This window comes from Xenopus laevis, chromosome 5S, assembly GCF_017654675.1.
Source record: "Xenopus laevis strain J_2021 chromosome 5S, Xenopus_laevis_v10.1, whole genome shotgun sequence".
Lineage (NCBI taxonomy): Eukaryota > Metazoa > Chordata > Amphibia > Anura > Pipidae > Xenopus > Xenopus laevis.
The window spans coordinates 68,529,366-68,544,268 of record NC_054380.1 but is presented as its reverse complement, the minus strand read 5'-3'; the positions used below and the strand labels follow the sequence as shown (position 1 = coordinate 68,544,268).

The 14,903-nt window shown below is 38.5% G+C and overlaps 1 pseudogene; it reads right to left on the bottom strand.

The window, feature by feature from the left end:
- The window catches only part of LOC108717427, a 375,896-nt pseudogene that overhangs the window by 108,846 nt on the left and 252,147 nt on the right, over positions 1-14,903 (bottom strand).

Genomic DNA, 14,903 nt, shown 5'->3' with positions numbered 1-14,903 from the left:
ACAAACTCGCAGAGGAGTAGCAAGATGGCCGACGCTTATACAGACTTTAGTGGGCGGATTTGGCAGTGGGCGGATGACAAAGTCGCAGAGGAGTAGCAAGATGGCCGACGCTTATACAGACTTTCGTGCAGGTACGCAACCGGTTCCCCTCCTAGAGTGACGCTAGCGCCGCCATTAGACAAACTTGCAAAGGAGTAGCAAGATGGCCGATGCTTATACAGACTTTAGTGGGCGGATGACAAACTCGCAGAGGAGTAGCAAGATGGCCGACGCTTATACAGACTTTAGTGGGCGGATTTGGCAGTGGGCGGATGACAAAGTCGCAGAGGAGTAGCAAGATGGCCGACGCTTATACAGACTTTCGTGCAGGTACGCAACCGGTTCCCCTAGTGTGACGGTGAGCGCATCTGCCTCCCTAGATCCTAACCTTCCAGCGGTCGCCGCCTGAGTGAGCAGGAAAGAAGAGGCGGCGGGAGGCAGAAGGAGACGGTGAGCGCATCTGCCTCCCTAGATCCTAACCTTCCAGCGCATCTGCCTCCCCGATCCTAACCTGTTCTGATCCTAACCTTCCAGCACATCTGCTAATCGAAGGCCGCATCTATGTCTTTCGGCTGAAGTTGCGCGCGCATCTCATAGATCCTAACCGAAGTTGCGTGCGCATCTGCCTCCCCTCCACTCGGGACATAGATAGGCCTTCGGTTAGTATATAGGATCATTGTAAATTGGTAATTGCGAAACATGCCTTGCAGTGTCATGGGGGGAAAACAAATATTACCTTTCAAATAATGGACAAGCCCATTTTTTTCATGGGGGGAGGGCTTCAATCTTTAAAATCTAAAACAAAGACTTTTGCATTTATTATTTAAAGACTATTGATTTGTTTGGTGCTATGATGATATTTTGTGGCTTGTTTTTAAATGGGTACCATCCTATTGTGGGGTTAATGTTTTTTTCAGGGTGGTGTTTTGTAGTGATTGGCGAATTTCTGCCGTTTCCCTTTGCCGAAAAATTCACGAATTTCCCGTGAAATTCGAGAAATGGTGAAAAATTTGCGACACGTGAATTTCGAGGCTGACGTCCAAATATTTTTTAACACTGGCGACAATTCCGATGTCAACGACAATTTCGACTCTGGTGACAATTCTGAAGCCCATTAAAGTCAGTGGTGCCTAGAATTGTCGCTAGCGTTGGAATTGTCGCCAGTGTCAAAAATATTTGGACGCTGGCGTCAAAATTTTAGTTTCGCAAATTTTTCGCAGGTAAATTTCGCTGCAAATTCACGCCTGGCGGATAAATTCGCCCATCACTAGTGTTTTGTGAGTTTATAAGTTGTGAACTGCATTTTGGTCCTTGAGATTGCTTTTAATAAAGAGGCGTGATGCCACAAAGTGTAAGGTATCGCTCCTTATGTTGCTTTTATCCAGACAACAGAAATAAAGGATACATTTTATTGAAATGATACACTGCTGCTCACTGGTATGTATTTTTTGTTTTTGTTTGTATTTTGTGTAAGAACCATTCAGCCACAGTTACAAAAATATGTTAAAAAGTCAATAGGTGTTCTCCCCAAATCTGATCCCTACATATATGTATTTGTAGAAGTAGAAACAGACCAGGAATCAGCAGTGCTTAGTCTGCAATCACCCTTTATTGGTGTCTCACGACATGTTTTGGGAGCTAGTCCCTTTTTCAAGTGATTGAAACATGTTGTGAGATTACACCAATAAAGGGCGATTGCAGACTAAGCACTGCTGATTCCTGGTCTGTTTCTACTTCTACAAATTTGTTTAATTACCACATGGTGGATGGTGTGTGTTGGAAACAGCAGGACTACACCAATCCTGATCTCTTCACTCACTTTTGTTTTGTTTTCAAGTCCCTACATACAGTATATGTATCTAGGAAACATACAACTCCTAAACTCTCTCCCTTATTGACCAACAGTCTGAGACCCCAGCCACTTCTCCTGCACCCTTTGGGTGGGCTAGCCCTGGAAACCACTGCTGTAGGCAAACTGCTAGTAAATATAAGCTGTATTATACCATTAGAAACCAAATATATGATTGGTTTCTGAGGTCAGTCTAGGAACCAACATGAGATTTTAGTTATGAACTGGAGGGCTGTACTTAAAGTGCCATAAAAACGGCAATAACATAAAAAGACATTGCAGATATCATTGCCTACACACAATGATCCCTCTAAGTTCTGTGCTTGTGCACACAAAGAATTTAGTGTGAATACACTGAATTTTGCACTTATTCTGACCCACCTACCCACTTCTCTGAGCACACAATTTCAAAAAGTACACTTGCAAAAATGTTTGTGCACACATAAAAACAAAATCATAGGAAACAATGCTCACAAATTACTTTTAATGTATCATTTCCATGGTTGGTTGGCTGATTTATGGTAGAGATAGTTATCTTACCATTATTTGCTCAAATGCCTCCGCTTTTGACACAATAGCCGCTATGGCCCCTTCTGTTTTGTGGGCATCAAATAATTCATTAAATGTCTGCACATAAAGAAAAAAAAAGTAAAAACATGTTTATTGGGTGGAATTGTATATATTTTTACAGTCCTGCTGGATGTTCTAAATTCCGTTATTTGAATCTTCATACAATAATTAGGTTATTTATCAAACTCTGAATACAAAAATCACAAAAAAATCTGATTTTTCTGGAATTTTTTATACCCCCAAGGCTGAAAAAAGTCAGAATCCAAAAAGCTGCCATCTCAAAGCTGTCGGGGTCCTGTAGAAATGAATGTCAAATATCCCATTTCAATATCATGATCCACGCTGAGTTTTGGGCAAAAACCTGATTTTTTTTTATTTTTTTTTGGCGGGGAAAATCCCACTTTTCGGCAGGAAAATCGGACTTTTCACAGTTTTTTCAGATTTTTTTGCCTGAATCGATTTTAGCATGCCTTTTCTATGATTAATAAGGTCCAATTGGCAATTCGGAGTTGCTCTGACTTTTTAATAGAAATAATGAGATAAATTCGGACTATGATAAATAACCGGCAAAAATTAAGAAGCAGTGATGGCGGAGCTTCTCCTGGTTCAGCGTCTCGTGGCTGGTCGCAGCTATCGCGAGAAAATTGGGTACTTCATCTGAACATGTCAGCATAGGCAAATATTGATACTCACTATCATGCTGACCGATCCACACAGGAGACGGTGATGCTAATAGCAAATTCGGCTTTATTCAATCACACAGTGTGAGAGCAATTTTACAGTGGGTGTGCAAACTCCAAACCTACGCGTTTCGTGCCGTGTGGATCGGTCAGCGCTGATAGTGAGTATCAATATTTGCCTATGATAAATAACCCCCTACGTCCACGAGAAAATCATGTAAAAATTAAATGAACCCAATAGGCTGGTTTTGCTTCCATTATGCTTCCACTATATCTTAGCTTAATTACGTACAAGGTACTGCTTTATTAATACCGAGAAAAAGGAAATTATTTTTAAAATTTGAATCATTTGCTTAAAATGAAGTCTATGGGAGATGTCTGGATAATGGGCATGACCAGCATAAGTTACAAGATAGCATTTTGCAGTTTAACTTTCTTCATTGGACAATATTAGCTACTTAACCTTAAATGCACACAATGGATTTTTTAACAAGTAAATGAGGGTGGCTTCTCTGGAGCAAAAATAAGAGCTTTATTACACACACTGTGCACTACTTCAGTATATAAAGAAAGCTATTTTTTTCTGCTGGCGGATGAGGCGGTACCAGTTAATAAAATCTATACAAAAATCATGCAAAGAAAATATTGTTTTTAAATATCTAATGTGTGAAAAAGCAAATGATTTAAAAATAATCTACCGCATAAAAGAACAAATCTCCAACTTTGTATCTAAAATGATGCATTGCTTGGAATAAGTCCAGTGTGCTTCTGGCACTGTATTACTGAGCAGAAGCCAAAGCCCTTCAGTGGCCTTGTTTGAATCCGCACCTCCAAGCTCCACTTCTCAGTACACATTAGGACTAGTGCCAGAGATGCTGGCAGAACACTTACACCACGGCTCAACTCCATAGTCCTTTATGATTCTTCTAAGTGCCAAATTGTTATCAGATTTTCTCACACAGGACATTTCTAGAAGCAGCAAGCAGGCAATTTTTCTGTTTATTTTTGTCCACATAATCTGTACATTGTATCACAATCATTTCTCTTTCTCTGTAGAAAAATGCAGTTGCTGAAGGGATATTAGACTTACTAATGCTACCACACCTTAATGAATCTAATTAACAGCATAACATTGTATTTGTCCGACAATCTGAAGAAGAAACACTGGCATTTAAGGTAAACATTATCTAATTTTCAGTCCTTTAATTTATTACTCATTTGAATTTTTTCTCATATTTAATGTCAGCTACTAATATATTACTGTACCTCAGTCATGTTGTATTTAATGTAGAAGTAACTTGTAGTTCTACCAACGTCAGTTGAGGAAAATAATCCAGTTCTCTCTTCAAAGCGAATCATGAGAGCTTTGTCCAACTTACGCCCGGCTTCAATTACCAGCTGTTCTCTGGGCTTCTCTTAAGCAGGATCCATCTGGTTATCGAAACAATGGAAAAATGGATAGAACTGAAGGCTTATCTGTGTGCTGTATTTAAAGGAATACTATAACCATGGACAATGTAGATCTCTGTAAGAATATATTCAATAAAACAAGTCATATGTAAAACCCTGCTTTATGTAAATAAACCATTTTCGTAAAAATATACTTTTTAAAGAGATACTGTCATGGAAAAAAAATATTTTTTTCAAAATGCATTAGTTAATAGTGCTGCTTCAGCAGACTGCTGCAATGAAATCCGTTTTTTAAAAGAGCAAACTGATTTTTTTTATATTTAATTGTGAAATCTGACATGGGGCTAGACATATTGTCAGTTTCCCAGGTGCCCCAGTTATGTGACTTGTGCTCTTTACTGCTTCACTGCAAGTTTGATTGATATCATCCCCTCCCTCTCATCCCCAGCAACCCATCAGCAGAACATTGGGAAGGTAACCAGCTCCCTGGTAGATATCAGAACAGCACTCAATAGTAAAAATCCATGTCCCACTGTGACTTCTTCAGTTACATTGAGTATGAGAAACAATTGCCTGTCCGAAAGCAGTTCCATAGTGTAGCACTGGCTCTTTCTGAAAGAACACGACCAGGCAAAATGACCTGAGATGGCTGCCTACACACCAATATTACAACTTAATTATGTGCCATCGAGTAATTCTAAAAAGAAAAATTGCCATTTTAAGAAATAGGGACCATTCCCGAGATCATAAAATTCTCGGTCCACACAAACAAACCAAGGACACACATACATGTTAGATGATATTAGCCAATTAATGGACAAAGTTCTGTCTTTTACTCCAAAACCTCTTCCTCTTTCAGTTTGAGCCACAGTATTTCTGGTCAGGTGATCTCTGAGGCAGCACAGAGATCATCACAAAATGGTAAGAAAAGTAAAAGGGCAATATTTACTTAAATATACAGTTAAGTCCATAAATCTTTGGACAGAGACCACTTTTTTCTAATTTTGGTTCTGTACATGACCACAATGAATTTTAAATAAAACAGCTCAGATGCAGTTGAACTGCAGACTTTCAGCTTTAATTCAGTGGGTTGAACAAAAAAAGATGTGAGGAACTAAAGCCTTTTTTTTTTTAACACAATCACTATATTTCAGGGGCTCAAAAGTAATTGGACCATTGATTCAAAGGCTATTTCATGGGCAGGTGTGGGCAATTCCTTCGTTATTTCATTATCAATGAAGCAGATAAAAGCCCTGGAGTTGATTTGAGGGAAGATTTTGCTGTGAACAGACAACATGCGGTCAAAGGAGCTCTCCATGCAGGTGAAACAAGCCATCCTTAAGCTGCAAAAACAGAAAAATTCCATCCGAGTAATTGCTACAATATTAGGAGTGGCAAAATCTTTAGTTTGGTAGATCCTGAGAAAGAAAGAAAGCACTGGTGAACTCAGCAACGCAAAAAGACCTGGACGTCCAGGGAAGACAACAGTGGTGGATGATCGCAGACTCATTTCCATGGTGAAGAGAAACCCCTTCACAACAGCCAAACAAGTGAACAACACTCTCCAGGAGGTAGGTGTATCGATATCCAAGTCTACCATAAAGAGAATACTGCATGAAAGTAAATACAGAGGGTGCACTGCAAGATTCAAGCCACTCATAAGCATCAAGAATAGAAAGGCTAGATTGGACTTTGCTAAAAAAAAAAAAACATCTAAAAAAGCCAGCACAGTTCTGCAAAAATATTCTTTGGACAGATGAAACCAAGATCAACCTCTGCCAGAATGATGGCAAGAAAAAAGTATGGAGAAGGTGTGGAACAGCTCATGATCCAAAGCATAACACATCATCTATAAAACATGGGCTGCCTGGGGCGTGCATGGCTGCCAGTGGCACTGGGACACTAGTGTTTATTATGGCTATGAAGATTTTCATTCATCCAGGTCATGGTATATCTAATATAAGTAATTCTAAAACAACTGGACTTGCGGAGTAATCCGCACCCACTTTAAACCACACCCCTAACACAAGAACTTTTAAGACCATGCCCACATTTATGGTGGTAGCACACCAAAAAAACCAAATGGCTAGTACACACTTCAGGGATATCACTTTTAACTCATATGTGAAAATTTTTAGTCACATTAAAACATACCCTTAAATCCATATGTCTCCTTCCCTATGGATAAAAAAAGCACCCCCAGCACATGATTAAACACCTTAGGGGCCTCTAACAACAGTTTCCAAATGATAAACTCCCAGAACAAACCCTGCAAGGCTTACATCCCACAGGCATAGCACATACAGGGGGCATAGGTCAGGCAGAGTATGGCACACACATGGAGCATAGGGCAGGCAGACACTGAGAGCACAGAGTACATACAGCGACACAATACTGGTGAACAGTTGAACAATGTGGGCACAGTGTGAACTGGGTCTGAGCTGTGAACAATACAGGGTTTTACAGGTGTGAACAATGCAGGATTTTACAGTCTGAATTTGACATTTAAACAATGCAGGGGCCAGTTAATCTCAGTACTGACACCTTTTAAAATTTACACAAGGGGAGCAGTCATATCAGGTAGACTTTCATGTGGGGGCCACACAAGGGTCTATGGTATTTTACAGCAGCCCCTCTGGAATTTGCCAGAATCCACAGATTGCCAATCTGGGACTGGTTCTGCATGTTTTACTGAAAGACAATGTTTTATATTTCAAAATGTAAGGAAAAGAATAGATACATCCTCTTTATCTAATATGGATGGTGAAATAATATTGTTAAAACTACTGTATATTTCGTGCTACAACAGGTATGGGATCCACTATCCCGAAACCTGTTATCCCGAAAATTCCAAATTACGAAAAGGCCGTCTCCCATAGACTTCATTATTATAAATGAATCCAAATTTTTCAAAATTATTTCCTTTTTCTCTATGGCAATAAAACATTACCTTGCACTTGATCCAAACTAAGATATAATTAATCCTTATTGGAAGTAAAACCAACCTATTGGGTTTATTTAATGTTTACTTGATTTTCTAGTAGAATTAAGGTAGGAAGATCCAAATTAAGGAAAGATCCGTTATCTGGAAAACCCCAGGTCCTGGATAACAGGTCCCATAACTGCATTTTCGTTCCTCTAGAAGAGGAAAAATTTCTCATGGTGTGGCCACTGGCCCAGGTTCCATATCTGAACATTATGTAAATATATTAAGGAAAACAGAACCCCAGCTTGCCTTGAATAGAATATGTAACAAATAGAAGAGCTGTACTCAGGGCAGGACAGGAGGGCATTTGCCCTGTTTTCATTGTTTTCACTAGGGACACCAAGACAAATAATATTGTCCAGTAAAATAAAACATAATTCTACGCAACTTTCCAATATGCATTCATGAACATTTGTTATGAAAAACACAATGGCTACTGGCTATTTGCTTTTTAAACAACGCTGCAAAAGTCCCCAGAACAAAGACAAAAGGTCTGTTAGGAGACAAACAGCCTAATTCTTCCCAGTTTAAGTGAAGACTTCACATGTAAAATTATACAGGTTTGAGTCAGTTGAAGTGAATTAGAGGGAATTTTCAAAGTAAAAAAATTCAAAATTCAAAGTAATTTTTTGGATACTTCAACCATCGAATAGGATACTATGACTTCGAATTTACTTGGAATTTGATCCGAAGTAAAATAGTTTGAATATTCGAATATTCGATAATCGAAGTACTGTTTCTTTAAAAAAACTTCGACTTCAATAGTTCGCCAAATTAAACCTGCCGAAGTGCTATGTTAGCCTATGGGGACCTTCTAATGCATTTTTCTAAGTCTTTACACATCGAAGTAAAATCGTTCGATTGCACGCTAAAATTGTTCCAATTGTTCGAATGATTTTACTTTTATTGTTCGATGAGCAAATTCGGTGAAAAATCCTTCGAAGTCGAAGTATTTTAATTCGATGGTCGAATTTCGTATTTTTTTACTTTGTATTTTTTACTTCGAAATTCGACCCTTGATAAATCTGCCCCTAAGAGTAAGAAAGCGTAAGCCCAATTAATAGCTGACAGCTTCCCAAATGTTTTGTATCTCAAACTCATTATGGACCAGAATTTTTTTGAATATAAAAATCTGAACATCAATTGGCCCTTGAGGCATTTAGAGTAGTTAGTTTACATCATCCTTCCGGTACAGTATCTCATTCAATGAAATCCCAACTCTAACCTCCGCTGTATGCTGGTAAATGCACAGTTTGTCAGGTAAAATGGGAGAGCTAGAGTTAATTGCATGCTCTAAAAATTATGATATAATTAGTATCACTGAGACCTGGTGCGATGAAACATGCGACTGGGCTGTGAATTTAAATGGTTACTTGTTTTTTAGGAGGGACAGAGGGATTAAAAAGGGTGGAGGAGTGTGTTTGTATGTAAAGCCTGAGTTAAAGCTATGCACTAAAGAATATAAACATTGATGTCACTGGTGAGGGTGTAGAGATTTCAACTGGGCAAAAGGTTAAAAAGAAAATAATCATTGTGTATGCTAAAACCACCTTGTATAAGTGACGAATATAAAGCTCAGCTACTTTTACAAATAAAACCAACTTTGCAACTTGGTCAAGTTATTACTTTGGGTGACTTCAATAATAAATAAATTGACTGGGGTAAATGGGGTGCCAAGTCAGAAAAAGCTACTAGTTTTGTAAATATGCTGAATGACAACTTTTTTTATTTCTTACTTCTTCAAGAACTTACTAGGAATCAGTCTCTTTTAGATCTTGTAATAACTAATAATACCAAATTTATCTCTAGCATTTGTGTGGGTGAGTATTTAGGGAATAGTGATCATAACATGGTCTCCATTGAGATTATGTTGCAGAGGCAAGGAAGTAACTAAACACTAAATTTTAGACGTGCAAAACTGACAGTATAAGGGCATCTCTGCAACACATTAACTGGGAAATGCTTTTCACAGGTTTAAACACAGAACAAAAACGGAACGTCTTAAAAATGATGCTTAATAAATACAGTATATATGTCAGTAAGCAAGGAACATTGTTGCAGAACAAAACCTTTGTGGTTCAATTTTTATATATGTAAATAGTAAAAAAATGAAGCAGGAAGGGATGGAACCCTTACTATCACAAAGGGGGTCAGCTGGTTGATGAGAACAGAAAAAAAGCAGAGATTCTGAACTCATATTTTTCTTCTGTCTACACAAATGAGGAACCAGTTAATTAAGGTTTCCTTCTTTATAGTCCCAATCCTAGTAATACAATTAAGGTTGCTTGGTTCATGCCTAAAGAATTTAAAAAGAGACTAAAATGTTAAGATAAACAAGGGTTCGGTACTGGATGGTATTCATTCCAGGGTACTTAGCTCTGTGATTGTCAAACCTCTTTACTTAATTTTCCAGGATTCATTTAGGTCTGGCACGGTGTCGAGAGACTAACGTATTGCTAGTGTGGTGCCACTATTCAAAAAGGGATCTGGCTGGTTAGTCTGACATCAGTTATAGGAAAGCTTTTCGAAAGGGTATTAAGGTATTAAGGGATAAGATACTGGACTTCATTGCAAATCATAATACTATAAGTTTGTGCTAGCATAGTTTTATGCATAATAGATCTTGCCAGACTAATTTAATTTCCTTTTTTGAGAAGGTGAGCAGGGACCTCTATTTTTGGAAGGTAGTGGATGTGATTAGACCAGTGATCCCCAACCAGTAGCTCGTGAGCAACATGTTGCTCTCCAACCCCTTGGATGTTGCTCTCAGTGGCCTCAAAGCAGGTGATTATTTTTGAATTCCAGGCTTGGAGGCAAGTTTTAATTGCATAAAAACCAAGAATAGTGCCAAGTAGAGCCTCCTGTAGGCTGCCAGTCCACATAGGGGCTACCAAATAGCCAATCACAGCCCGTATTTGGCACCCCAAGGGACTTTTACATGCTTGCGTTGCTCCCCAACTCTTTTTACATTTGCATGTGGCTCATGGGTAAAAAAAGGTTGGGGACCCCTGGATTAGACTTTGCTACAGCATTTGATACAGTGCCACAGAGAAGGTTACTGGTTAAATTAAAAATAGAATTACTGATTCTATTTTTGCTGATGATATGCAGGATGCTGCCACTTTGCAGAGTGATATGACTAAATTGGAAAACTGGGCAGCAAACTGGAAAGCGTGGTTCAATGTTGATGAATGCAAGGTTATGCACAAAAATGTAATATAAATGCAAGTTAGACACTGAATGGCTGTGTGTTGGGAGTTTCCTTAAATAAGAAGGATTTAGGGTTTTTTGTGGATAAGAAGTTGTCTAATTCCGGGCAGTGTCATTCTGTGGCCACTTAAATAAATATACTTGCATAAGAAAGGGCATAAACTCAAGGGACGAAAACATAATTTTACCTCTATATAGGTCCCTGGTAGTGATGGGCGAATAAAATCACCAGGCATAGATTTGCTGCGAATTTCCACTTTTCACTGCCAATGAATACAATTCAATGGCGAAAAATCTGCGGCAAAAAAAAAATTTGTTCCGCATATAAAATTGACACATGTCAAAATTATTCGGACGCCCATTGACTTTAATGTATTTGGACAAAACAGTCACGTGTATAAAAAATTTTGCCCGCGTCAAAATTTACACACGTCAAAATAATTATGATGCCCATTGACTTCAATGTGTTGATGCCCATTGACTTCAATGTGTTTTCCTCCATTTCACGAATTTTTCGGCGAAGCAAAATGGGACCGATTTGCCCATCACTAGTCCCTGGTTAGGCCTCACCTAGAGTATGCAGTGCAGTTTTGGGTTCCAGTCCTTAAGAGGGATATAAATAAGCTGGAGAGAGTACAGAGACTGCAACTAGGGATGGGAGAAAGACGCGCATCAAAAATGTTTTGACGCCCATAGACTTTAATGGGCCGGTGGCAAATTTTTGTTCGAAACGAAACGGGTCAAATTCGCCCATCCCTAACTGCAACTAAACTGGTTAGAGGGATGGAAGACTTAAATGATGAGGGTAGAATGTCGAGGTTGGGGTTGTTTTCTCTAGAAAAAAGACGCTTGCACGTACGTGGGTTTCAAGTATTTTGAACTTAATGACAAAGTTGCACTGATACTGTTGGTACATTAACTAGTGGGACAAATTTCCTCCAGTTTAGACACCCATAAATGATGATAAATACAGTTGTAATAAAGAAGTGCATGTGTCTACTTACTATGCTTTACTGCACTGGGGGAAAATGATACCTATATTAGTAAAATAATTATTTACAAAAATATATATATTCCATTTTAACTGTATCTTTATAAAAAATTAAATGTATGCAGTACAGTCAGCCACATATTAGTAAAAGCAAAGCAACAAATCAGATGTTTGTGTTCATTATTCTAATTGAAATAAACCAGTAAATTGCTAGCTGCTGATTGGGTGACTACTTTCCAGGGATCATCCATTCTAGGTAAAATGCTGCTGATTGAAACTATAAATACCTCAATTTTGATTGCTTTCTCCTAAGATGTTTGCTATTGATTTTCATATTAAAAGAATGCAAGAAGCTTAGCTGACAGGATGATAAATGTGAACATTATTGTAAACTAGACTTAGACTGCCATCTTGTGGCAAAATCAAATATTTTTTTGACTCCACTATGTTATGGCCCACCTATATTTCAGAGAATATACTGTAAATAAAATAAATTAGCTAGTTACAGGAAATACCTGGATGTTTGTCCTTGCACCAAAGGAGGATTTACAAGGTATCTTGCACTTGCATGTGCCATTTTTACTTTTGTAAACTGCAATTATGAATTTGACATAACAAATGAGCTGCATTTGGTGTGCTTGTGTGTAAGACACAATGGTTGTACCAGTGAAATTGACAATTTTACAAGCTGTTCTTAAACTTTCACATATACATTTACAATATTAAATGATGACAATATTGGTTCCAAATACAGTAAAAGAGACATGGGGTTGTTTTGTTCACAGAGCCAAACAGAAAAAAAAGTGGTGGACAATTTACCTGTCTGTACTGTGGTGGCAATATTCATTCATTTCTATCAGGAATGGTGACAGGCAAACTGTGTGTTTCGACTGTCGCTGTTCTCCTCTGGAGGGCATTTAAATGAATGCCTCTTTGTTGTGTTATGTTTAATTCATACAGGTGCATTATGCTGCTCCATTTCTATATGTTATTAACCTGCCTGTATGATTTTGGAATTTGGAAGAAAACCAAAGTACCTGGAGGAAACCCAGCTGATATGGTGATATACAAACACTTTGTAGATAGTGCCCTGGCTGAAACAAAACCTAGGATCCAAGCAAAATAAAAGTTAATTATGTTGTAGTGTAAATGAACAACACTCCACATTTCTCATAACAGATTCAATTTTCCTTTGGTATTATATTACACGCCTCCTTCTTCTGCACTCAGTGATATTTCTGCCACGGGCAATGTGAAAACCTTGCCTCAGGTGGTACTTACCAGGGGCAGCTAAAAGCCTTCTCCTTATTTTGAAGACTCAAGGTAAGCATGGGGGTTGTTAGGGGTAAGGGAGTTCACATTGGGTTTGCAGGAATGAAACCTTGAAATCAACAATAAAAGGATGTGGCTAGAGGGCCAATTGAAAGATGTGTCCCTGGTGCCCATTTTGCTTTCTAAGAAGTTGTCTACAAACATAATCATTATTTTCACTGTCTCTCTTTATCTTTAGCTGTCCTGCAACTTAATACAGCCACTGACCCTCCTCTAGTTCAGGAATTAAATGCAATGAGAAGCACATTAGAGTTTGAGAATATAAAATTATATTAATGCCCTGAGGAAATTTAGGAATTAGTATCACCCTAAGCATTATACCCAAGTGCTCCAGTGAGATACTTTTCCACAGTTTGCACATACCTGAGATTTTTTAATATCCAGAGCACTGGCTAGGTGCCAGTGGACCAAGAAGAAAGTGTAATCAAAGAGGCACATTTGATTGGTGACATCACACATCCTTCTTTATCCAACACATAGTTACCCATGTCAGGTTTGTAATTACTTCTTCTGCTAATTAACCCTTCCTTTTGCATGTTCAGAGAAGAAGATGTCCTAGAGCAGCACCTGCAGGCTTTATATACTGTGGAAAGGTACACCCAGACCCACACTGTGGTTAGAGGGGCTGCTGGGAAATTCTTGAAATACGATCATGTCATGAACTGCTGGGGACCAGATTGTGTCATGAAATGCTAGAAATCAGACTGTAAATAACCTTCAGTACTGTGGGACAGATTATGTTGGTCAGATTATGTTGTGTGATGCTGGGGGGCAGGCTGTTTAATGGCTTGGGGTAGGATTTTTGGTGAAATGCTGGGAGGCACATTGTTTAAAGACATGCTGGTACCACACCAGGCTATGAAATGCTGAGGAAAAGAGTGTGCCACAAAATGCTGGTGGCCACGCTTTCTATATTATTAAATACTGGTGTTATTGTGTTTTATGATATAGTAGAGGGGCCTGGCTCAATTCAACTTTATTCAATTCATAGCATTATTTCACAGTGGGCTGGGCTAATACCATTCCCCTTTTTAGCTGCTTCCACAGATAATGTGACTATATAACTTCAAATTAAGTTCCCATTTGGCCATCAAATTGGTTTAAATATTATGTATTAGACAATTAGGTCTTTCAACTAGAGGTCCGTGGGCCAGATGTGGCTCCAAAAGATTTTTATGGCCCCCCTCAATTTATTTTTAAACAATTGCTAAAGTAGTTTTGAACCTTTTCGTCCTTAAGGTTGGGAGCTTACCTAGTCATAAGGTTTATAAACTGTAAATGTGAATTAGATCACATCTGTCATTTGTATGTGTTTATTTGCATATACTTCACCTTCTGGAGACTTAAATTGTACAAAAAGATGCCACTACAGCCCCATAACAACTTTGTGTATATCCTCATATGATGGCCTGGCAGGTTTGAAACAATATTAAAACCAGCAGAAATATGGGTGAATCTCCTTGACAAAGGCTGTGTGCCGAAACGTTGGGGCAGTTCACATTTGGCAGGTGTATCCACTTCTTGTTGTTCTTTTTCTGCCTTGTGTGTACCGAAGGGTGGTATGTATATTACAACTATGTGGAGTTTATTGTATTTGTAAACATTGTGTCACTGTTAAATTGTAAAAAAGTATTTTCTATCATGCCACCTGAGTCTATAAGTTTTTTATGAGTGTGCAGACCTGATATGTGAAATATTAAAACCAGCAGTCAGGGCTATTGTACTTGCTCTTGCCCACTGTATAGGCAGCATACATAATGCAGGGAAAATAAATGTAGTTGGGAATTGGAGAGGAGAGCTGGGGCTGGGTGGAATAAGCTTTTGTGGTGGCAAGAA